Raw genomic sequence first — 23,991 nt, forward strand, 5'->3', positions numbered from 1 at the left:
TTGCAATCCTTGTTCTTTTGCCTTTCGGAATATCAGGTTCCAGGCCCTTCAATCCTTTAATGTGGAGGCAGCCAGATCTTGCATTACCCTTATTGTGGCCCCTTGATATTTGAATTGTTTTTTCCTCGCTACTTGCAATATTTTTTCCTTAGTATGGTAGGTCTGCAGCTTAGCCACAATATTCCATGGAGTTCTTTTTGTAGGTCTTTTTCAAAAGGTGTTTGATGAATTCTTGCAATGCCTATTGTCCATTCTGTTTCTATTATTTCTGGACAGTTTTCTTTGATAATTTCCTGTAACATATAATCAAGCCTCTTTTTTGATCATAGTTTTTGGGAAGTCCAATGATCTTCAGATTATCTCTCCTAGATCTATTTTCCAGATCTATAGATTTTCCCAGTAAGTATTTGATTTTACTCTCCAGCTTTTCACTTTTTTTTGTTTTGTTTGACTGATTCTTGGTTTCTCAATGAATCTTTCATTTCTATTTGTTCAATCCTGATTTTTAATGAGTTATTTTCTTCATTCACATTTTTAGTTCTTTTTGTATATTCCCAATTGAGTTTTTAAATGAATTATTTTGCTCTGTTGAATTTTTTTCCATTTTGCTAAATGTTTTTTTAGTGAGTTATTTTCTCTTTCCAATTCAGAAATCCTACTTTCTTGAAACATTTTTATCTTTTCCAATTCAGAAATCCTACTTTCCTGTGATTTTTTAACATTTTCTAATTTACAAATTTTGTTTCCCTATACCTCCTGTGAATTCTTTTTTTATTTTCCAACTCAAATTTCAGGACTTTGTTATTCTCTATCATATTTTCTCTTTCCTTTCCCCATTTTTCTTCAAACTCTCTTAGCTTTTTAATGGTCTCTTCTAGGAGAGACTCATGTGATGGGGGTCAGGTATAATTCCCCTTTAGAGTATTATCTGCAGACTCTCTGTTGTTAGCTTCTTTGGGGTTGGATACCCGCTCTTTCTCTGTGTAGAAAGTATCCATCATTCTCTTCTGCTTCTTACTCATTGTTAAAAATCTAATGGGGTCTGCCCTTGGGGGGTGGGGTGGGTAGAATGCAACAACCCTGTGCCTGAGGTGAGAGAGAGAGCTCTGGGAGAGAGTTTCCCCCTCCCCAGAAATGCCTCCGAAGTGTTTAGCACGGCTGCACTGTGAGGAGTGCCCAGGGAAGGACCCTGTTGTGTGGCCTAGCAACTGCCCTGAGGATTAAGGCTAATAGTGAGACCGTCACAAACCCCAGCCAATGCCTCCCTTGGGGCCACAGATATCAGCAGCTGACATGAAAAGCCCCTGGGCTCAAACTGGAAATGTCTGCCCAGAAACTGCAGTCCATACTACAAAGGTTCCGCTTCTCTGGGAGTTCAGCTTTTCTGGGAGTTCTGCTGCTGCTAGAATTCCATTGCCTTAGGCTGATCCCCCCACTATGTGGACTAGAGGCTGCCTAGGGCTGTGTCTAGATGCTAAGGCTCTCAACTACCCCAAGGAGTAGCCCCAGGCAGCAGAAGGCGTCTGAACAATCTGCACAGCCATGAGGAGCTCTATTAGGTCACTTCTGGATTGGGGTGGATTTAGGATCTCGCTCTATATTGTAAAGTAGCTTGACTTCTCTTCTGAATTGCTATTTTATAAGCAGAGAAGAGCTTACAGCCTGTGTCAGATTCCTCTATCTCAGTGGCTTCTCTGATCCCAGGGTTCTCCCCAGCCTGATCAGCACCCAGTTCCACCCTTTCTGTGCTGGCCTCTTTTTTCTTTTTTTTTTTTTTCCCCCTCCCCTTGAAACCGACCTTTTTGTTGAAATTCCAGATTCTCTTCAGCTGGTAAGTTGTGCTTCTAATCCTTGTGGTTTTTATCACTCCAGCGTTAATTTTGAGGCTGATTTAATTAATTGGTAATGAGGGAAGAAGGGAGCTTACAAATTCATGTGTATCTTCTCCGCCATCTTGGCTCCGCCCCTGACCCTCTCTTTCTCTATTTTATCCAAGTAGGCCTCTAGAGATATAAAACTTCCCCTTATTACTGCTTTGGCTGTATCCCACACATTTTGGTATAATGACTCATTATTGTCATTTTCTTGGGTGAAGTTATTATTTATGTCTATTTTTTTTCCTTGGAGTTGTTTGCCTTTTCCAGCTCACTAATCCTGTTTTCCTTGGAGTTGTTTACCTTTTCCAATTCATTAATTTTGTTTCTCAATGATTTGATCTCTTTATCCACTCTGGATAACTTCTCCAGACTCTCTTTCCAAGCTTCCCTTTCCTTTTCCAATTTCTCTTCTAGCTCTTTTGAGAGCTTTTTTGATTTCCTCTATGAGATTCTTTTGTATTAAGGAGCAGATCACATCCCCCTTAGGGGGTTCCTCTGGGGAGAGTCTGTTTTTAGTCTCCTCAGTATTTGAAGTCTGCTCTCTCTCCATACAGAAGATGTCAATAGTTAGAGCCCTTTTGAATGTTTCGTTCATTTTGTCAAGAGCAGAATCAAAGAAAACAAATTGACAAGAGAAACAATTGGTCTGTTTTGGGGGGATGGGGCTGGATGGTGTTAATGGGCTTCCTCTACAGACTGGGGGTAGGGCAGCAGAGAGCCACTAACAGGACAGCGATGGCTGCGCTGAGTCTGGGCTCTGAGAACTCCAGGTGGGGGTTGGGGGGGGGCTAGGTTCCGAGAGACGCTAGCTTTCTGGGGTTTTAATCTTCACCTCCGGTGTTTACATCCTCTCTGCTGCTCCTAGCTTGCTGCCAAGAGGAATAGCCACACTGGGGTAAAAGTCTTTTTGCAGAAATGGCAGAGATCGTACCCCTCCCTACTCAGGTCTGAGCTGTGTGAGCTGCCTGTCTTGCTCTGGCTTGCCTGCCCTCAGTCTTTGCCCAGTCTGTTCGACCCTCCCCCAAGCAAACACAGACCTTCTATGGAGAATTTCATGGATTTCTTCTGTTGATGATTATTTGTGGGTTTCTTTTCCCGTCAAGCATTAATTCCGAGGCTTGTCATGAAGTAAGTCCTGAGAGAAAACACGGAGCTCAAGCAGCTGTCTGCCTCCATGCCGCCATCTTGGCCAGAACAATGGACCTTTTCAATAATCAAAAACAAACATCTGGTGATTACTGGCCTTAATATCATTTTGGGAAATAAAGAAGAAAAGAATTGGAAAAGTGGGTAAAACACTGAGATAGCTTAGAAAGTGGATAACATCATGAGGATAGGAACAACACAATAGACTGATAGTTGAGCATACAAGGTTAGTAACACGCACTTCTTTCTGTTTTGTGTCTAAGAAATATTCATTTTTTGAATCGTTCTCCAAGGTCAGAGATATTGGACTCGACTTGTTTGGATTACAAGCCAATTAGAACCAAATTATTTCTTTGTGTTTTGAAGATCATAGACCATATGTATCCTTCAAGGGCAATAGATTTCCATACACAAGAATAGAAACATAATTAACAAGAGAATTGGATTTCCAAACTTAATTTATGAGTTGACATATGAATTTTTGAAATAAGTTTAGAGACAAAAAATCATGACATTAGCAGAAATAGCAGAAATAGGATAAAATCAAATTGTAAAAGACAGAATGAAACCTATATTTAAAAACACAGAGAACATCATATGAATGGTAACTGTGAAACTGAAATTTCAAATCAAATTCCAAATCCTAAAGCTATCATTCCAAGGCATCCACTGACACTCTTTTTTTATAGAAAATAATCCATGCCTTTTATTAGTAGACCTCTGAAATAGCTAAATCTCAAGATTTGCATAGTTTGCAACCATCCTTACTATCTTCTCTGTCTCTGTGTGTTTCCCCTCTTCCTTTCTGTCAGTCTAAACATGACCTTATCATTATATTCTAATTGTTACCTTTTCATTAAGTCTTTCCTGAATCAACACAACTAACTCTTCCATTTACCTTTGTACTAGCCTTAGCTCTTGTGTATAGAATTTACACAGAAATTTACTAAGAGTTGTTCATAATATCAACTTATATAGATGCCTTTGTCCTGTCCCCTAATTTATGAGCTGATCATGTAGTAGGGAATTAGGTTTCTATTTGTCCAAAGTGTGTTACTTTACTACAATATATCTTAATACTAGAACAGCATAATATACTATGATACTTGTTCATTGAATGACAGACTGAGAGGCACTTTGAAATTGATAAGGTGATAAGGAGTAGAGTAGAAAGCATGAAGTCCTGAAAGTTAGGACCATTGAATCATCTTCTTAACTCCTCACTAAACTAGTAAGTGAATACATAAATAAGTTAGCTGACTTCTCTGGGGTGGGCCTTCCCCACATCTTAAATGGGTAGTTGTACTAGATTATTTCTGAAATCCCTTCCAACTCTAAAATTCACATTCTAATTCCACCCAAGCAATTGCAGAAATTAGTAAATCAGAAATCTAAAATGTAATTAAAAGTAACAATCAAGATTGCAGTTTCAAAATAGCTTAATAGAAAATACTTCTGAATCCCAAGGTGACTCTGTATCTTCTTCCTCTTCCAATTATAATGTTGATAATTATGGCAATAAAATGTAGGTAAATATTCATATTAATAACTGAAATATATCTTAGTGAGAAAATGAAAGCTGTTCAAATATGTCTACTCAGAATTGCTTCAGGAAAAAGTAAATGAAAATGAATGGAGACAAAAATTCCAAAACAAAAATAAGATTGAGAGAGGAACAAACATTTGAATTTAGGAATTATGGACAAAGGAGGGTCTTTCAAAGAAAAAACAAAAACAACAACAGAAGTTAGGGACTCAGTGGTAATTTTACGTGAGGATATGGAATATTTTTTTAAACATCCTTAACATTTAATAGTATATAAAGGCATTTTACCAAAAGAAAAGTTTGTAGCATATTCTACAACTTGAGTCTAAGCATGAGTGCAAGCACTGCCTAAAGACAGTGGATACTTGGTCAGTTTGGCATTAGGAAGCCCTGTGTTCAATTTCCATTGCTGATATTTTGGTTTTATGACCATAGGCAAGACACTGAACTTCTTAGCCCCTCGGCTTCTTTGGAAGACTCTATGCTGTAGAACAGTAGCCAGTGGGAATCACTAGAAATTTATTCCTTGTGGATTTCCTAAAATGATGAAATCAGGAGCCCTGTCAAAACAATAACTTACCTTTTCTGGCAGCATATTTCTCAGATGGACTGTGAGCCTGTTGCTTATTGGGAATATTTGGAGTTTCAGAAGTTGTTTCTTTACTTTGTTGTCAATTAACATGTCATTTTTCTTTTCTTCCACCTCTGAATCTTTTGGATATTCCTATAATTAATAAGAATGACATGTACAATATCTTCCAATTTTTTACTTTCATATATGGCTTACATAAATAACATGAAACTCCTACCACTCTCTACTTGCCAGAAGGTAAAGAAACTAACAATCAAATCATGCAAAGAATTAGACGTTTTCAATTAGACATTTGGTTTATAGAAAACCTCTTCTTCATAACAAAAAGTATGAATTTACCAGAGCACATAGGCTGATAAATATTTTAATTATTACTTCAACAAATTCAAATACTAGGAATGGAAAAAATAATAGGATACACAGTTGTTATCCTTAAGTGACAATAATGTAGAAGGTAAGATAAAATACCCTCTGACTGGAGGGAAGAGCCATGAATTTCAAAGGAGGGGACTCAGAATAGACAGACTTGTCATTTCTGACTTTACTGCACTCTTTGGGACTTCTCTGACTTTTCCACCATGTTGCAGCAATATGTGGATTCCACGAACCCACAATTTCTTGGTTTCCTTTCATGTTATTTGTTGTTTATATATTTTGCTTTTTGTTTTTCTATCCATTGAATACTGCTTCTCACATAGTAGCTACTTTTTCATTGTTTACTAAGCTACAAGTATGGGAGAATGAAGAATCTGAGATGTTTTACGGAATTGCAAAGAATTTTGAGAGTTTAAAAGGAACAATGAAAGCTTTATCTACATGTTATTGTTTGATGTGAGTTTTGAAATAGTTAGAATTTCAGATGGAAAAAAAATGACTCAGGAAGATATTCCAAACACAGTGAACAATATAAGGAAAGGTACTGAAGGAGATAGAAATAAGGAAGTATTCAGAAAATCGTTTACCTGAAATAGAGATGCATGAAAAGGAAATAGATTTAACTGAATTAATAACTTATTATTCATATAAATTTATTCATTCATTTTATTTAGTATTATGTATTGATAAGTAAAAATTAGTATTTACAAATAGTAAAGTCAGTTTTTATCTGACTTTTTCAATAGTTATAAAAAATACATTTTTTTTGTGGATACCTTAGATTCCAATTAAATTATACAGTACCAGATGCCAGGACCTGAGTCTTCTTTGTTTATGAATGCTATATAACAAAATACTTTGCATATTAGATTTTATGAAGGTGTTATTGAACTGGATTACTAAAAGATGAGAGGCATTCATATGTAATGGAGAAATAGGAAATTATATTTTAAAATCTAAGGTTACCATTCCTTTTTCCCACTTTTATATGAGGTCACAACATAATGTGTACTAATAAAATTTACTGCATGTAACAGAAATTAAAGTTTTAGAAATCAGATATATTTTTATAAAAAGGTTAGGGCACAGAATTACAATAAGGTTATTATTCATATTCTGATTTAAATTCCTCTCTTATATGTTAATTATACCTTAGCAGAGGTTCTCAAACTATGGCCCAAAGCTATATGTGGGCCCTGAGGATGCTTATGGGGCAGCCGGGTTATGGCAAATGGGCTGAGGGGCCGAGACAGAGTGTGAATTTTTGTTTTTAGTATAGTCTGGCCCTCCAACTGTCTGAGGGACAGTGAACTGGCCCCTTATTTAAAAAGTTTGAGGACCACTGCCTTAAAGAATTAATGTCTATTTGAAGAACAAAGATAGGTGAGCTTAAAATTGGTGAGAAATAAATAGGAAATTTCTTTTGAAATAACATCTTTTGACTATAATGTACCTTAGCTGCAGGTAATCTTGGATAATGATCACAAAAAGCTTTCCTAAAATATGCTTCAATATATTATTAAATTGCCTAAGGAAAGACTTGATGCAAATCAAATCCCAAATCCTAAAAGCTATAATCCAGGGTGTCCATTCACACTCTTTTTATGAAAAATAATCTATGCCTTCTATTAGTGGCCCTCTGTAACAGCTAAACCTCAACATTTGCATTTCTTGCAAGCCCCATTACTATCCTCTCTCTCTGCATGTTTTCCTGCTTCCTCTCTGTCAATCCAAACATGATCCTATCATTATGCCCTAATTATTACCTCTTTCATAAAGTCTTTTCTGATTGAACACAACCAACTCTGCCGTTTACCTTTGTGCTGGCCTCAGCAGTTATATAGAAGTTATACAGAAATGTATTAAGCATTGGCCTTAACATCAACTTCTATTGGGCCCTTTGTCCTTTCCCTTAATTTATAAGTAAGCTGATCATGTAGTAGGGAAGTAGGCTTTTGTTTGTACCAAGTGTATTACTTTACTGGAATATATCTTAATACTTAGAACAGCATAAAGTGCTATGATACTTGTTTGCTGAATGACTAACTGAAAGGCAATTTGAAACTGATAAGGTGTTAAGGAATAGAGTGGAAAGGTAAGGCCATTGAATTTTCCTCCTGGCTCTTCACTAAACTAGTAGTGAGAACATAAGCGGTCTTCTCTGGGATGTACCTTCCCCACATCTTAAATGGGTAGTTGTACTAGATTATTTCTGAAAGCTCTTCCAGCTCTAAAGTTCACATTCTAATTTGACCTATGTGATTGAAGTAATTAGAAAATAAGTAAATCGAAAATGTAATTTAAAAGTAACAATATCAAGATTGAAGTTTCAAAATAACTTAATAGAAAATACTTCTGAATCCCAAGGTGACTCTATATCTTCTCCCTCTTCCAATCCTTATGTTGATACCATGGCAATAAAATATGAATAAATACAGTAATAATGGGAACATTTGCTAGTGAGAATATGAAAACTGTTCAAATATATCTATTTTGAATTGTTTTGGGAAAAATTAATTGAACATGATAGGAGATAAAAAATTCCAGGAGAGAAAATCAGATAAAGAGTGTACATTTGCATTTAGGGAATATGTACTTTGTACAGCTCTATGTTATAGAACAGTAGCTAATAGGCATCATTAAAAATGTATTCCTTATTCCCAAATTGATGAAATCAGGTTCTCTGTCAAAATAGTAACTTAACTTTTTTCACAGCACATTTCTCTGATGCATTGTGAACTTGTAGCTGATTGGGAATATTTTGAGTTTCATGAGCTGATTTTTTTTTTACCAGTAATGTTGTCAACCAATACCTAATTTTTTTTCCTTCTCTGAGTCTTTTGAATCTTCCTATAATTAATAAGAACGAAATGTACAGGGTCCTCCAAATTTTCTCTCAAATATATGGCTAGCACAAACAATATGATCCTATCTACCATATTGCACTTGTCAGAAGGGGATGGACCTACCAATCAGAGAAATGTAAAAATCAACATGAGTTTATTATATCCACTAAAAGGTCCAAAATTACAAATAGGGAGGATTCTGGGAAAATGGAAGAGAAGGTTGATACATTTTAAATTCTCCAGATTTTCCCTATAAATAGAACAAATTTGTGCCTCAGGGTGAACAAAGACTGATGATAAATCAAGGAGACTTGGGGTAGAACAGGGATCCTCCTGATACAACCGGAGAAGATCTGAAATACTTTGGTCTGGAGGTTAACTTGTGTGAAGTGCCAACACCTCTGGGCTAACTCTACAGAAACATAAGTCAAGACCCTTCAGCCTGAGTATGGCTGGAACCTGAGTAAGAACTACAGAGACTTTCATCTTCAGGACTGATTGTCATAGGGTTTGGATTCTGGGAAGACCAAATGAAATGTGGTTATTTGGGAATGCCAGGTCAAGTTGTGCTGCTGGCCCTGGATGAGGAGTGCAAAAGCAGTAGGACAGTTATGCTGCTGGCACAGGTGGGCACTGGTAGGAAGGTGGAAGTCTTGGTTTGGTGGATCAGAGTGGAGAGCTCAAAATTTGAGGCACAATCCTTCCACCCAATATTAGAGATGCTTATATTGATACTTCTTATTTTAAAAATGAACCAGCAAAGAAGGAACCCCACCATTAAAACATATTATAGTAACAGGAAAGGCCAGGATTCATCTTTAAAGGAGTGTAATTTACTAAGAAAAGTATTGCCCCGCCTAAAAAAAAGCTACCCCAAAGAGTAATGTAAAGTAACTCCCTGCCCAGAACTCAAAAAAGAAGTTAAAAATCAAATGATAGAGTTTGAGGAAAAATAAAACCATCCAAGAAAAACAATGATTTTGAAAACAAAATTAACGAATGAGGAAAGATGGTACACAGTCTCAGAGTTGAAAATAATTTTTTTTGAAAGTTAGAATTGGAGAGAAATGCAAATTAAGACAACTCTGAGATACCACTACACACCTGTCAGATTGGCTAAGATGACAGGAACAAATAATGATGAATGTTGGAGGGGATGTGGGAAAACTGGGACACTAATACATTGTTGGTGGAGTTGTGAAAGAATCCAACCATTCTGGAGAGCAATTTGGAACTATGCCCAAAAAGTTATCAACTGTGCATACCCTTTGATCCAGCATTGCTGCTATTGGGCTTATATCCCAAAGAAATACTGAGGAGGGAAAGGGACCTGTATGTGCCAAAATGTTTGTGACAGCTCTTTTTGTAGTGGCTAGAAACTGGAAAATGAATGGATGTCCATCAATTGGAGAATGGTTGGGTAAATTGTGGTATATGAAGGTTATGGAATATTATTGCTGTGTAAGAAATGACCAGCAGGAGGAATACAAAGAGGCATGGAGAGACTTACATCAACTGATGCTGAGTGAAATGAATAGAACCAGAAGATCGCTGTACACATCAATGTTGTATGAAGATGTATTCTGATGGAAGTGGATATCTTCAACATAAAGAAGATCCAACTCACTTCCAGTTGATCAATGATGGACAGAAACAACTACACCCAGAGAAGGAACACTGGGAAGTGAATGTAAATTGTTAGCACCTTCAGAATCTAATACTTAATGTGCAACAAGAAAATGGGATTTACACACATATATTGTATCTAGGTTATATGGTAACACATGTAAAATGTATGGGATTGTAGAGGGAGGGAGGGGATAATTTGGAAAAATGAATACAAGGGATAATGTTATTTTTAAAAAGTACTCATGCATATATACTGTCAAAAATTTATAAATAAAAAAAAGAAAGTTAGAATTGGGCAAGCCAGCAAAGTTATGAGAGACTAATAAGTAACAAAACAGATTATAAATAATGAGAAAATAGAATAAGATGTAAAGCATCCCTTAGGAAAAATGATAGAAGTAGAAATCAGATCTCTCTCTCTCTCTCTCTCTCTCTCTCTCTCTCTCTATATATATATATATATATATATATATATATATATATATATATGTATATATATATGTATATATATATATATATATATATATATATATATATATATATATATATATATATATATATATATATTTAAGAATCATTGGATTGCTAGAATGTTGTGACGAGAAAGACAACCTTGACCCAATAAGCAGGAACCAATCCAAGAAAATTGTCCTGAAGTGACAGAAGAGGAAGGGAAAGTAGAAATAGAAAACAGCAAAAAAAAAAATTCACTGGTCACCACCTGGAAGAGGTTCTCTGTGGAAAACACACATTATTGCCAATTGTTAAAATCTCCAGATCAAAGAGAAAATTTTGCAAGAAAAAGGGGAAAAAATCAAATATGTTGGAGCTACAATTATAATTGTACAAGATTCATCAATATTTACAGTAAAAGACCACAATTCCTGAACCATATCTAACCAAAAGCAAAAGACCCAACACCTGAGACCAGCAAAATTATCTGCAATTTTGAATGAGAAAAAAATGGACAATTAATGAACTTGCAGATTTCAAAGATCTATCAATCAATCCTGAATTTCACAGAAAACTTAACATACAAGAACCTATATATAATATCACCATGAAGGAATTATACATGTCTATAAGTCCTAGAAAGAGAGTATATGAATAACAATCACACACATTCCTCCTTTAGCAGACAAGAGATAGTCCAAAACCAATCTATTGTCCATTACTTTATGTGTCAGGGAATCCAACAATTCCTGCAGATTTTGAAATCCCGCAGCATTCTTATTGACAATTTTTGTTGTGCATTGGCAAATGTAGTAAGAGATGGAACTCTCTATGTTCCTTGGGTGGTCTTCATTTCAAGGGTCTTTTCTTTTTCTGTCTCTCTTCTCAAGGTAAATATGGCTTGTTGGTATCCATCTGATTCCTTCTCTATCTGTAGAGATATAAGCAAAAACCTCTCCCCCAAGGAGTTAACCTATCTGGTCCCTTCCATTCACCACTTTCTGGATGTCTAAGCAGGTGATTATTTAAAGATAGTGGAACTGCTCGCTCTAGACACTGTCCTTCTGGTGGGTTATAAAAACTATCTGCATCTTCATCAAAAATTTAAAAAAAATTAATAATATAAAGAGTTCAATTTAAAAGTTCTCTAGGGTTACCTGTGGCTCCCACTTTTTTTTTTTTATGGTTTTTGGAGGAGCAGCTTGATGTCTCTGATTCTCCTCTCTACTATTGCCTGTCCTTGAGGATTAAAAGGTATTCCAGTGGTGTGTAAAACCTGAGAGTTTGCACAAAAGTGTGCAAAATGTTTAGAAGTATGTGCAAGTCCATTATCTCTCTGTATTGCTTGTGGCACACCTATTAATTGCAAAAGCTTGTATAAGGAATTCAATGATCACTTGGGCTGTCTCTTTTGCTGCTGATATCACAAAAGTAAATCCTGAAAAGATGTCTACTACAACATGGATAAAAGACAGACAACTGAAAGATTTATAATGAGTCACATCCATTGCTGAATTTCACTGGGTCTCAAACCATCAGGTTTCTTCCCTGGAGGGAGCATAGGAGCATGGAATGGAAGGAAAGCTGTACAGATTTTTACTATGCTACTAGGTTCCTCTTTGGTTATCCCAATTTGCAAATGTAAAGCTCGAGCAGCTTGATATTTAGAATGAGATTTTTGGGATACATGAAATAAAGTAGTATTGGTATCATGGTTAGAAGGTGATCTGCCTTTGAATTTCCATAAAAAATAGGACCTGGACATCCACTATGAGAGTGGACATGCAAGATACAAATCTTACCTGGATGTATTCTCATTTGCTCTTGAAGATCCTTAAAGAGCAGATATGTATTAGAAGATACAAATTTTATTTGGGCTGTGGCAATTCTTTGTACAACACCTAATGAAAAGGCTAAATCAGATATATTTACATCTCTTGGATAATAAGACTTAGCATAATTGCATACAATTCATTCTGCCGAATGGACTAAAAGGAAGTATGGACTACTCTCTTTATAATTGTCATGAGAGTATACAGCACAAATATTATGTGTGTATGCATCTGTAAAGAGGACCCGCAGAAACCTTCAAGAATCCATCTTGGCAGGTTATTGTTAATGGAGATCTGTGTGTAAAATTTGGAACTGTGGCCAATAAATTTGCCATCTTCCATTCCAGATTTTTTTTACAACAAATACAGGGGAAATTCAAGGACTTAGAGAAGGTTATCAGTGACCTTGATCAAGTTGCTCTTATACTATATATAATAAGGGCTGAATCTTAGCACTTGCCACTGTATAATATCCACATTGGTGTATAAGTTTTCCATTGAAAAGAAATAGGTGAGAGTGTTGGCAGGCTTTCAACAGCAGCCTTACCTAAAAAGCCGAAGTACTCATTTGTAATCCTAACTGTTGTAATATGCCTCTTCCCCACAGATTGGTGGGGATTTTTCTTTTTCTTTTTTTTTAATAATTTTTTATTAATTTTTATAATTATAACATTTTTTTGACAGTGCATATGCATGGGTAATTTTTTTACAACATTATCCCTTGTCCTCCCTTCTGTTCTGAGTTTTTCCCCTCCTTCCCTCCACTCCTTCTCCTAGATGGCAGGCATTCCCACACATATTAAATAGCTTATAGTATATCCTAGGTACAATATATATGTGCAGAACCGAATTTTGTTATTGTTGTTGTTGCAAAGGAATAATTGGATTGGCAAGGTAAAAATAATCTGGGAAGAAAAACAAAAAAAAATTCTCACAGTTTACACTCATTTCACAGTATTCCTTTTCTTGATGTAGCTGATTCGGTCCATCATTGATCAATTGGAATTGGATTAGCTCTTCTCTATGTTGAAGATATCCACTTCCATCAGAATACATCCTCATACAGTATCATTGTTGAAGTGTATAATGATCTCCTAGTTCTGCTCATTTCACTCAGCATCAGTTGATGTAAGTCTCTCCAAGCTTTTCTGTATTCCTCATTGGTCATTTCTTACAGAGCAATAATATTCCATAACATTCATATACCATAATTTACTCAACCATTCTCCAATTGATGGACATCCATTCATTTTCCAGATTCTAGCCACTACAAAAAGGGCTGCCACAAACATTTTGGCACATACAGGTCCCTTTCCCTTCTTTAGTATTTCCTTGGGATATAAGCCCAGTAGTAGCACTGCTGGGTCAAAGGGTATGCATATTTTGATAACTTTTTGGGCATAATTCCAGATTGCTCTCCAGAATGCTTGGATTCTTTGACAACTCCACCAACAATGCATCAGTGTTCCAGTTCCCACAGCCCCTCCAACATTCATCATTATTTGTTCCTGTCATCTTAGCTAATCTGACAGGTGTGTAATGATATCTCTCTCTGATCAATAGTGATTTGGAACACTCTTTTATATAAGTGGAAATAGTTTTAATTTCATCATCTGAAAATTGTCTGTTCATATCGTTTGACCATTTATCGATTGGAGAATGGCTTGATTTCTTATAAATTAAAGTCAATTCTCTGTATATTTTGGAGATGAGGACTTTATCAGAGCCTTTAACTGTAAAAATGTTTTCCCAATTTGTTACTTCCCTTCTAATCTTGTTTGCATTTGTTTTGTTTGTGCAGAAACTTTTTAATTTTGGTGTAATCAAAATTTTTTATTTTGTGATCAATAATGGTCTCTAGTTCTCCTTTGGACACAATTCCTTCCTCCTCCACAAGTCTGAGAGGTAAACTATCCTCTGTTCCTCTAATTTATTTATGATTTCGTTCTTTATGCCTAAATATTGGAAATCTTGGACCCATTTTGATCTTATCTTATTATGTGGTGTTAAATGTGAGTCCATGCCTAGTTTCTGCCATGGTGGGTATTTTTTCAACTATAAAAGGAGTAAAAACTACTGTTTCATCTTCAAATGTCCATCTCAAAGGGGTAGCATTAATTTCAGCTGCTATTGATCCTATTACACCAGACATATAGATGTGTGCCTTAATATTTGGCCAATGACTGGGCTAATTGGCACCTCTAATGACTGTATGTTCTCCACCCATGTCTAACAACCATTCCAGTGGTTATGCCATTTACATTGATAATAGGCATAAGTTGGCCAGCTGTAATAGCTGCAGTCTAGAATATTCCTGGATTCTATTTTTGGGAGTCAAAATCTGGGCAAATATCACCATATAACCTGTTATCAGTAAACTTTGTGCTTCTTCTCCTGGTTGATAAGTCACCTGTATTACTGACTGGGATGTTAACTACACATTCCCCAACATTCCCCAGTTTCCCACATCAGTTTATGAAAAGACATCTGTTGTGAAATGGTCAAGCTTATTATGCCTGAAGGCAAATGATGCATAGATTAGAAAGGGACAGTTTTTCTCTTTTTAGGGGATATCTCAGTAGTCCCAGCTGCATACAACTCTATTCTCCTTAATTGTAAACCCTTTCTCCCATCAGATTGCTACTTGGCTCATTGCTCAAGTAATCCTTTTCTCCCTTTCTCATCTGATTGATCATGTTGGGGTATTGAACTTCTAAAGATTCTCTGGATGTAACAGCAGCTGCCATCATGCCCCAGGTGTTTTTTTGCCTGGGGCCCTGGAGCTGGGCCATGCTTCCTGTTTCCCTGAGTCATTCTACATTCTGATGCTCAATGGAAGTCTCTGTTGCATTTTGGACATAGGGTTTTGGTTCTTGTTCTCCCACCCTATCTTCTCATTCCAGCTCTATGCCACCGTGAGCTTTCAAATGCCGTCCTTTGCCACACTGAAAGCATTGCCGAGTCTCTCTGCAAGTCCCTTGCCAATCTTCCTATGTTTAAATCTTGAGAAGTCTGTATCATAGCCTGGGTGTAAAAGGTATTTGTGCCCACTGTTGTACAGCATCTTATGATCTCATCTAAAGAGGAACATCCTTGTGTAGTCCTAGTATAATTCTTCTATAAACTTCATTAGCATTAACTTTAGCAAGTTTTCATTTTCACTAATATTTTTTCATTTTCACTAACAGTTCATATGACAGCTGTCTGCAGATGTCCCACAAAATCAGTTAAGGGTTCATTTGGACCTTGTGCTGTTTTCATGAAGGCTTCCCTTCTATCTTGCCTTGCTGGGAGGGTCTCCCATGCTATAATAGAAGTAGCAACAATTTGCTCATATGCTGCTATAGGGTAATTAATCTGCACAAAAATGTATGCATAAAGACATAGACCTGCTAGTTGATCAAAGATGACTGGCATATTAACTCTAGATTGCCTATTTTGTTGGGCCTGTATTCTATAAGAGTTCACTATACTCCAAAAGCCAGAACAAGTTTTATTCCTTGCTATAGATTTCCAATCACCAGGGGTGAAAATTTCAAAAGCCAAATTCTCTAATATCATCTTAAAATAAGATGATATAGACCTATAAGGAGGGCAAGCCTTTTTCAGATATTTGATAATTTCTAGATTAAAAAGAGTGCATCTTCTTTTTTCTTAACCTGAAGAATTAAACTCTTCAATCAAAGGATGCATTTCTATTCTCAAATTAGATGTATCCTGTCCTTCCCCTTGAAGTTTAATTAACACCTTTTGTAATCATGTCATAGGGGGTAGACAAAATTTCTGTATATTTAGTGCTGGTGGTTTCACTGCCCTTCCCACTCCCCTTCCTCCTTCCACCCATGAAGGGGAAATTGAGGGGGGAGAGTCGAAAGATGGGAAATTCCCTAAGGGTGCCTGCTCAAGTCTAGACAGAGGTGAAACTGAACTAGCATGGTACTTAATTTGGTCTAATTGGCTATACCCTCCAGCTACATTGTTAGCCCCATTCTCCCTCTTCCTCTTTATCCTCACACTTCCTTGTCTGGCTGTGCTTATCAGCATAGTACTCAAGATCCAACTCTCCATACTTCAGCTGCTTTCTTAGTACCCTCCCCTCTCCTGATCTTTCTTCTTTTTCCTTATTTTAAAACTTATGTAACTCCTTAAAGCCAATTGTATTATATTGTTTGTATAGAATGCTTCTTCAGGAATTGGATCAGGATCATTATTTTCATAATATTAAAATAGTTGTTTTCCTACTACTTTCCACTTCTCTTGTTCTAATCCTTCTTCCTTAGAAAACCAAGGAGATGTATACTTTAATGTTTCTAAGAGCCCAATGATCTGCTTCCAAGTTACAATCAAACCTTGTTTTTTTTTTTTTTGTTTGTTTGTTTTTTTTAATTAACTCAACTATGCATGCTACATACTTCCCTTAGAGTGGGGAAGGCTCTTAGTATTTGCTCCATTTCAGCTGAAAAACAAAAGTGACTAGTTTAGCCCTTACCAAAGTTTCCTGCTTGTCTATTTTTATACTCACCCCGTTTTCCTGGTCACAAGGACTACTCTACTGACCTTATAATCTTGTCAGTTGAGCTGCTGAGTATGGGTTCTTAGTCCATGTTGAGCGCCAGAGTGTAACGTCCAGGCTAGCTCTCTGGAAGACCTCAGGATCAGCCTTGTTCTTTAGGTGGAGAAGTGAAGGAGGCAGGAGAGAAGCTACCACTTGGCTGGAAATGGAGTCTGAACTCTAGAATCTAGAACCTGAAGTTTTCCCTGATTGAAAGCTGAGAGCCAAGAGAGCTCCATAATCCTCAGTCCCTAAATTCTTCAGTATGATTTCCTCCATACACCACATTGAGCATGCGCAGCCATAAGGGCCATGTTGTGATTCAAGTATACCTTTTCAGAGTTCAAGCCCTCTACAGGTTTTTATTTTCATTAGGGTGAGAGATCTATGTTTTCTTTTGTGGTGTCTTAATTCAATTTGCATGTGAAATTATGCAAAACAATGAGGATAAGGGAGAGAATTAGAACTCAGAAATCTTCAAACCAAATGTAAATAAAGTTTTGAAATTAAAAAAAGAAAATGATAAGCACACACACATGCATGTATATACAAATGTGTGTTATTTGCATATTGTTTTTGTATTGTATATATGCACCAACGTGTATTTGTACATATATGTGTGTGTATATATAAACATACATGCATATACACACATGCATATTTGGTGTTTAGTAAACCAATTTTTTTGAAAGATAATGAAGCAAAAAAAAAGAAAGAATCAATGTGATAGTGGGAATTGGTTAAATTGAAGATATGTCTTTTAGGGGCATGAGAGTCTGCTTTGCCTTGGAGTGAAAAACCTCTTGAAGACTAGACCATGAGCATTAATTAAAAGAAATGTTAACCCGCTATGAAGCCTACCTACCTGCTTATAGACTCTTCTGTAGAACTTTTTTTGGCTACTGTAAAAAAAATTAATACAATCAAAACTAAAATCTTAATATCCTTCATTAATATGAAAAGCATATTTTAAAGCATTGCTACAATGATTTTTTTAACAATGATAATGTGATTCAATAGAAAGAGGTGGGTAGAAAGAGATGGCCTTAAAGTATTGGATATCTGTTAGTGATTTGGTTACATTAACTTTGCATGAGCAGGCTGCTTCACACTGACAGCTTATCTCTAGCAGATATTGTGGAAGGAACAAGAAGGAACAAGCTTCCATAACATGATTCATTTGGATTTTTTTTTTTATGCAAGTACATTAAGACCACATTTGTTCAAGCCTGAATTTTTGAGTATTGCCACATTCAGTATGACATCACATGTCTTGTTTGGTGTATTCTGTATATCAGGGCAAATTCAGAGAATGTTCTGTTTAATATGACATTACATTTTTAGCTTTTCTCCATGGGCAAGTGGTCCAAAACAATGTACCTTGTCTAGATCTCTACAATCCCTAAAAGGGGCTGATGAGTTGCAAACAAATATAATTTATCTTTTCAAGCTTTCCTGTGGAGAGAAGCTAAAAACAAAATTAAAATTTATGATATATAATGCAATCTATTATTTCTTCTTACCTTCTCCAGCAAAACATATTCAAATGGGCAGTGAAATAAGCATTTTTTTTCTTTCAACCATCACATTAGTACAAGGGAAGGAAATAAGAGTTAACGATTTGCTGATTTCACTGGGTATATTATTTTATTATTTGATTTATAACCATTCTCCAAAATTTACTTTCTCCAAAGATGCTGCCAGATTTTTTTTGGACTACTTATATTTAACTAGATTTCATTTGTATGAGAATCATAGTGGTAAAAATTATCTCCACTAATAAGGCAGGCAATTTATCTGCAAATTATATTATAAATAAATTAATAACTTGAGGCACTGAGAGTTAAGCAGGATGTGCAGAATCAATCAGCTAGTATATATTAGAAATAGGTTTTAAACCCATGATTTCTTACTGTAAAGGCCAGATCTTCAGTTTTTTCCAACTGGTTAGGACCTACAAGAGTATTCATTGTATCTACTCAAGCTAAAAATTTAGAGTTCCTAATGTATTTTGGAATTATGTAATAATCTTCTCTTAATTATAATCATTTTCTGTGAGCAGGTTTCTTGGGGAGCTTCTGGAGGCAGCCTTTGTTTCAGTTCAATTCAATAAACCCAAATGCAGCCAAGAGTTAAAGTCCAGATCCTTTACTTTCTCTTTCCAAATCTTATCTCCTTCACTTGGGGCTCAGCTAGTTTTCTGGAGGCCTTCTGAATCTTGCATTCAGTGTTCTCCTGCCACCCCTTCTCTTTCTTCCTTCTTTCTGCCCTACTTGTGAATCTCCTCGACTTGTGAGTCCTGGCTCTGAATCTCCCAAAGTCCCCAGCCAGCACACAGGTGGAAGTTGGAATGAATCTTGACTCCTCCTCCCAGGCTTGTGGGTTTCTAACTTGTGAATCTCCCAGAAGTCCAAGAGTGTGCTTGTCCTTTAGAGGGTTTGTGAACTCCTCCTTATATATGCTCTCTAAAGGTGTGAATGTGTGAACTAATGTTTGAACTGTTTTAAAGGTATGAACTACTCCTTTAAAGGTGTGAACTAAATACACAAGCATTAGTACTTTGTTTCAAGTTCTGGCGAATAACAGAATTAGGTTTCAGTATAGAGCATAATACATCTTGAGTACCTAGTACTGATTTTGTAAGTAACAAAATTGACTCTTACATTCTTCCTCCCCATTTAAACATAAGTAAGTTAAAAATGTTATGCCATATTTTGTAGGATAAAAGGGTATACCTACATACTTTCCCAAAGGGTGGAGAATCAGAAAAAGTCAGCTCAATTCATATAGAACATGCTTTTCCTTACCTTTGTTCAGGAAATATTATTTTTTAAAAGGATAAAAGTTATAAACCCTTCAAAGCTGGTGGCGCATTGTGTCTAGCCTTATTTCAAACCCCAAACATGATTCCAGGAGGCAGTCTTAAGTTAGGTGGCAAAGTAAAATTTACAGAATAAAGCAAAGTAGAAAAATCATACTCTGTGGGCTTGTAACAGTTTCTTGTGAGACAGGATCTCAAGAAGCTTAAGTTCCATGGTTTAGAATCACATTTTTTTAATTAGAATGTATTCAATTGGTACTATAGAATGATTGAAGCAAAATTTTTGTATAGTTGGCAATTACAAGGACACATTGACAACTGAATCAAGATCAGAGTAAGTGGAAGGTTGATATTCCTTCCCTTAATCACATAAGTAATTAAAATGAATTGGATACATAGGCATACAAAAATTATACAGGCTGCAAAACTATCTTATTAGTTTATCTTTTTATGTATAACAGAGTGTATTTATAACAGGAATATGATAATTAATGAATGGAATATCAATGAATAGAATTAAGTCAAACCAATGATGAATAATTAAAAAAAAAAAAAAAAACTACCACCACAAAATAGTTTTAACAATAGGAATTTCAAACAAAAATCTTTATATTTTAGGTAAAAAGTTAAAACAAGATTTTTTTTTCAAAAAAATTCTAGAAATGCTAAACAGATTCATTTATTACAATTTTTAATCATTGTTAATAAACTGTTTAAGCTTCTCAACTTCAAAAACTGTACACAACTTTCTACTGGCATTCCAGAGAGAAAATATCAACATGGATCCTGTCCTTTTTTGTTCTATGTAATATTTATGCTAAACAAAAAGTCAGACAACATCCCAAATTAAATTTAAACTAGAGCAAAACCTTGACTAGTTTAATTATTATTTGAACAAACATGTTAATTTGGTTATTTCACATATGTTTCCCTGAAATTTTTGTTCCTAATTTCTGCACTGGAGTTTCCTGCATTTTTGTATCCCTCTAGGAATAGACAGAAATGGGATACAATATGAAACAATGAACTCAGAAAAAAAAAATGTGAAGACAAGCAACTCTATCCTAAAAGGAATGTAGGAATTGTTTATACAATCTATTTCATTTACTAAAGCATATTTAAAGAGCTAATTATTAAAATACTAATTATTAAAGTACATTTACTAAAAGAACATTATTAAAACCTTAATGAGACAGAATCAACTGATTTCCCCTTACTAACTGTGCTTAACTTCCTCATTTCCAAAGTTTATATGCCATTCTGCCAAATAGGATTTCTCTTCAAAAACACATAACTATCAGCCATTCAATTAAACCATTACTTATATGGTTCTCTTTATTTACTTCCAATCTTGTTCCTTATCTAATAACACAATACTAAAAACACAGCAAAGTCAATAAATGCTGTTGTATAAAATCATTACATCTGACTACAAAAAGAGCAGGCAAAAAGTGAAAAGCAATTCACCCATCCAATACAAGTACAATGACCTCCCCCCCCCCATGACCATGGGGATATGAAATATTGTTAAATTTAAGAGAATTTATCTTTGCTAGGAACAAAATAAGTTTTTTTTTCATCTTGTATGTTTTCCCATTCCATAAAGAATAAATTGTTGTTTTACATGAAATACATGTAAATAATGAGTTGAAATATATATGTATGTATATATATATATATATATGTATAAATATATATATTATATAAATTACCAATTATCAAAAAACTAAAATAAATAGTATTTCACTCTAAAAGTACATTCAATAAAATTTAATTTCTAGAGGATTTATAACATCTATCATCATTTTTATAAGTTATCAGGTATATAAATTATCATTATCATATGGAGATATACATACATGCACACATATATGAAACTGAAATTGATAGAAAGCAACTTTTTTGAGAATATCATTTAGAATCTATAAATAAAATCAGTTTAACCAATACAATTAAATATTGTTCATTTTGGCTATGAACTTTGATGATAATTGGAGAACATTTTATTTTATTGTCTTCTCCACCCCTCAAAATATGACATTACTTTAAAATGCCTTGAATACCCAGAATCAGTTTTGCAAGCATGTCATATTCATTGAAGAACTGCACATTTCATTGTGTGGGCAGAAAATACATAGATTTTATTCCCATTAATCTCTTTTAAAATGATGTTTCAAATACACATAAATATTAAACTTTAAAACCATCATTTAATGAGCGATCACTGTCTATCAAATTAAACATGATTTCATAGAAGCATACAATTTAGAACTAAATGACTTAGAAGTTGTCTAAAAGAATTTCTTTGCCTTAGAGATAATAACATTAAAGACTAAATGATATTCCTAAGGAACTCCAGGATGTCCTGACTCCAAAGCTAGCTTTTTTACCACTGCAAAATGATGTCCCTTAAATCAAACCAAACCAAACCAAAACAAACCCCAGAAGTATGAAAAGTACAAATCTTTTCCCAAGACTGAAGGAAAACTACCGTATTTAATAGTAAATTTTCACAAATGATGGCATTGGATGGGATTGCCTATAAAGTAATTTCCATTCCAAATTTTTGAGTCTGTATTCTGATCATTTTTCATTAAAGGTAAAACATTACTTAAAAAAAATTTCTAGAAATGCCCCCTAATGGATAAATTTCAAAGCTTATAAGTTCAAAAGTAATGTGAACAAAATAATTTGAAAACATTAAAATACTATTTTAATGTGAGTTATTCCTGTTATACATCAGAGAGAATAAAATACAGAAGAATTAAGAATTAAGCAACTACATATAGCTACATTTTGTTAATTTCCAAAAATTTCAGAATATTTGAACTTTCATTTTATGGCTTATGTTCTTTTTCTTTCTTCCTTCCTCCTTTCTTGTCTCTCTCTCTCTCTCTCTCTCTCTCTCTCTCTCTCTCTCTCTCTCTCTCTCTCTCTCTCTCTCTCTCTTTCTCTCTCTCTCTCTCTCTCTTTCTCTCTCTCTCTCTCTCTTTTTAGCAATAAAATACTACAATAGCAAAGCTTAAGTTAGAAAGGTACTCAGAGGCCATCTACTCCAACCTTATTATTTTAGAGGACAAAACTGTAGGTGAGAAATGCCAAATCATTTGTCCATAAAGGGAATATGAGGGGTGGGATTTGAACCCAGGAGGTCTGATTTGAATCTGTTTGAATCTGTATTCTTGTTAGCATATTTTTTCAAGTTCTCTTAATTAAAAATGCTAAGATTAATAGAATATTTCCCAAGTGCTAGGCACATAGCACTCTATCTTCAGTCTTACCCAAAACAGACTAGTGAAAGAAAGTACTGGTCATGTAGGTCTGAGTATGAGTTTAGCAGTGATATTTATGACCAAAGGGTTTTACAAATTATGAATCTCATTAAAAGATTTTCAGGCAATTATGGAGACAAGTTAAGAAATGCTTGAAATGATAAAATGCACAATGAAAGGTGGGTTTTTTTTGTTTGCTTTTTTAATGCTATAAGCTAGTATTTATGTGGTATAAAATGTTTTCCAAAGAGGCAAAAAACAATGAGCACTACCATACTTACCTACCCATATTATTCATGATATGAATGAAAAAATAATTCAAATGAAAGATATTGAAATTTTAATTAACAGAGAAATATAATGTTTTAGAATTCAAAAAAAAAAAAAAAACAACCCAAAAGAAAACATATTAAAAAAGGTGAAAAACCTACTTTGTGGTAGAGCCAGGACTAGAGCATAGGGTCCTAGTTGCCTTCTCTTATCTACATTATGCACTGTCTCAGTTGAAAAGAATATTTTTTATTTGTTGGCATTTGTTATTCAGTGGCTCATAGTATTAGACATGGTGACTTACAGAGGAAGTATGAAATTACACAATTAAAATTATGGTTGTGCACAAAAGAAAACAGTATCTGTTTTCAGAGAGCAGAGAAAGAAAAAGAACTTTTGGAATTAAATGTTATGGGCAAATTGTGTTTTTTTAAATTAATTTATTTATTAATTTCATAATTATAATTTTTTTGACAGTACATATGCATGAGTAATTTTTTATAACATTATCCCTTGTATTCATTTTTCCAAATTTTCCCCTCCCTCCCTCTACTCCTTCCCCTAGATGACAGGCAATCCCATATATTTTACATGTGTTACAGTATAACGTAGATACAATATATATTTGTGTAAATCCAATTTTCTTGTTGCACGTTAAGAATTGGATTCCGAAGGTATAAGTAACCTGGGTAGAAAGACAGTAGTGCTAACACGTTACATTCAATTCCCTGTGTTCCTTCTCTGGGTGTAGTTGTTTCTGTCCATCATTGATCAACTTGA

The 23,991-nt window shown here is 35.0% G+C and overlaps 1 long non-coding RNA gene across 1 annotated transcript in view; it reads right to left on the reverse strand.

The window, feature by feature from the left end:
* Positions 1-1,242: 1,242 nt before the first annotated feature.
* Positions 1,243-23,991, reverse strand: part of LOC141544602 (uncharacterized) — a 44,958-nt gene continuing 22,209 nt past the window's right edge. Inside the window, exons 2-3 of the long non-coding RNA XR_012482682.1 lie at positions 5,150-5,293; positions 1,243-3,080 (exon numbers count right to left, since the gene is read on the reverse strand). This is a non-coding gene — a long non-coding RNA (uncharacterized LOC141544602). The remainder of the gene's footprint in view (positions 3,081-5,149; positions 5,294-23,991) is intronic.

Source organism: Sminthopsis crassicaudata, chromosome 5 (genome assembly GCF_048593235.1).
Source record: "Sminthopsis crassicaudata isolate SCR6 chromosome 5, ASM4859323v1, whole genome shotgun sequence".
Classification (NCBI taxonomy): Eukaryota; Metazoa; Chordata; class Mammalia; order Dasyuromorphia; family Dasyuridae; genus Sminthopsis; species Sminthopsis crassicaudata.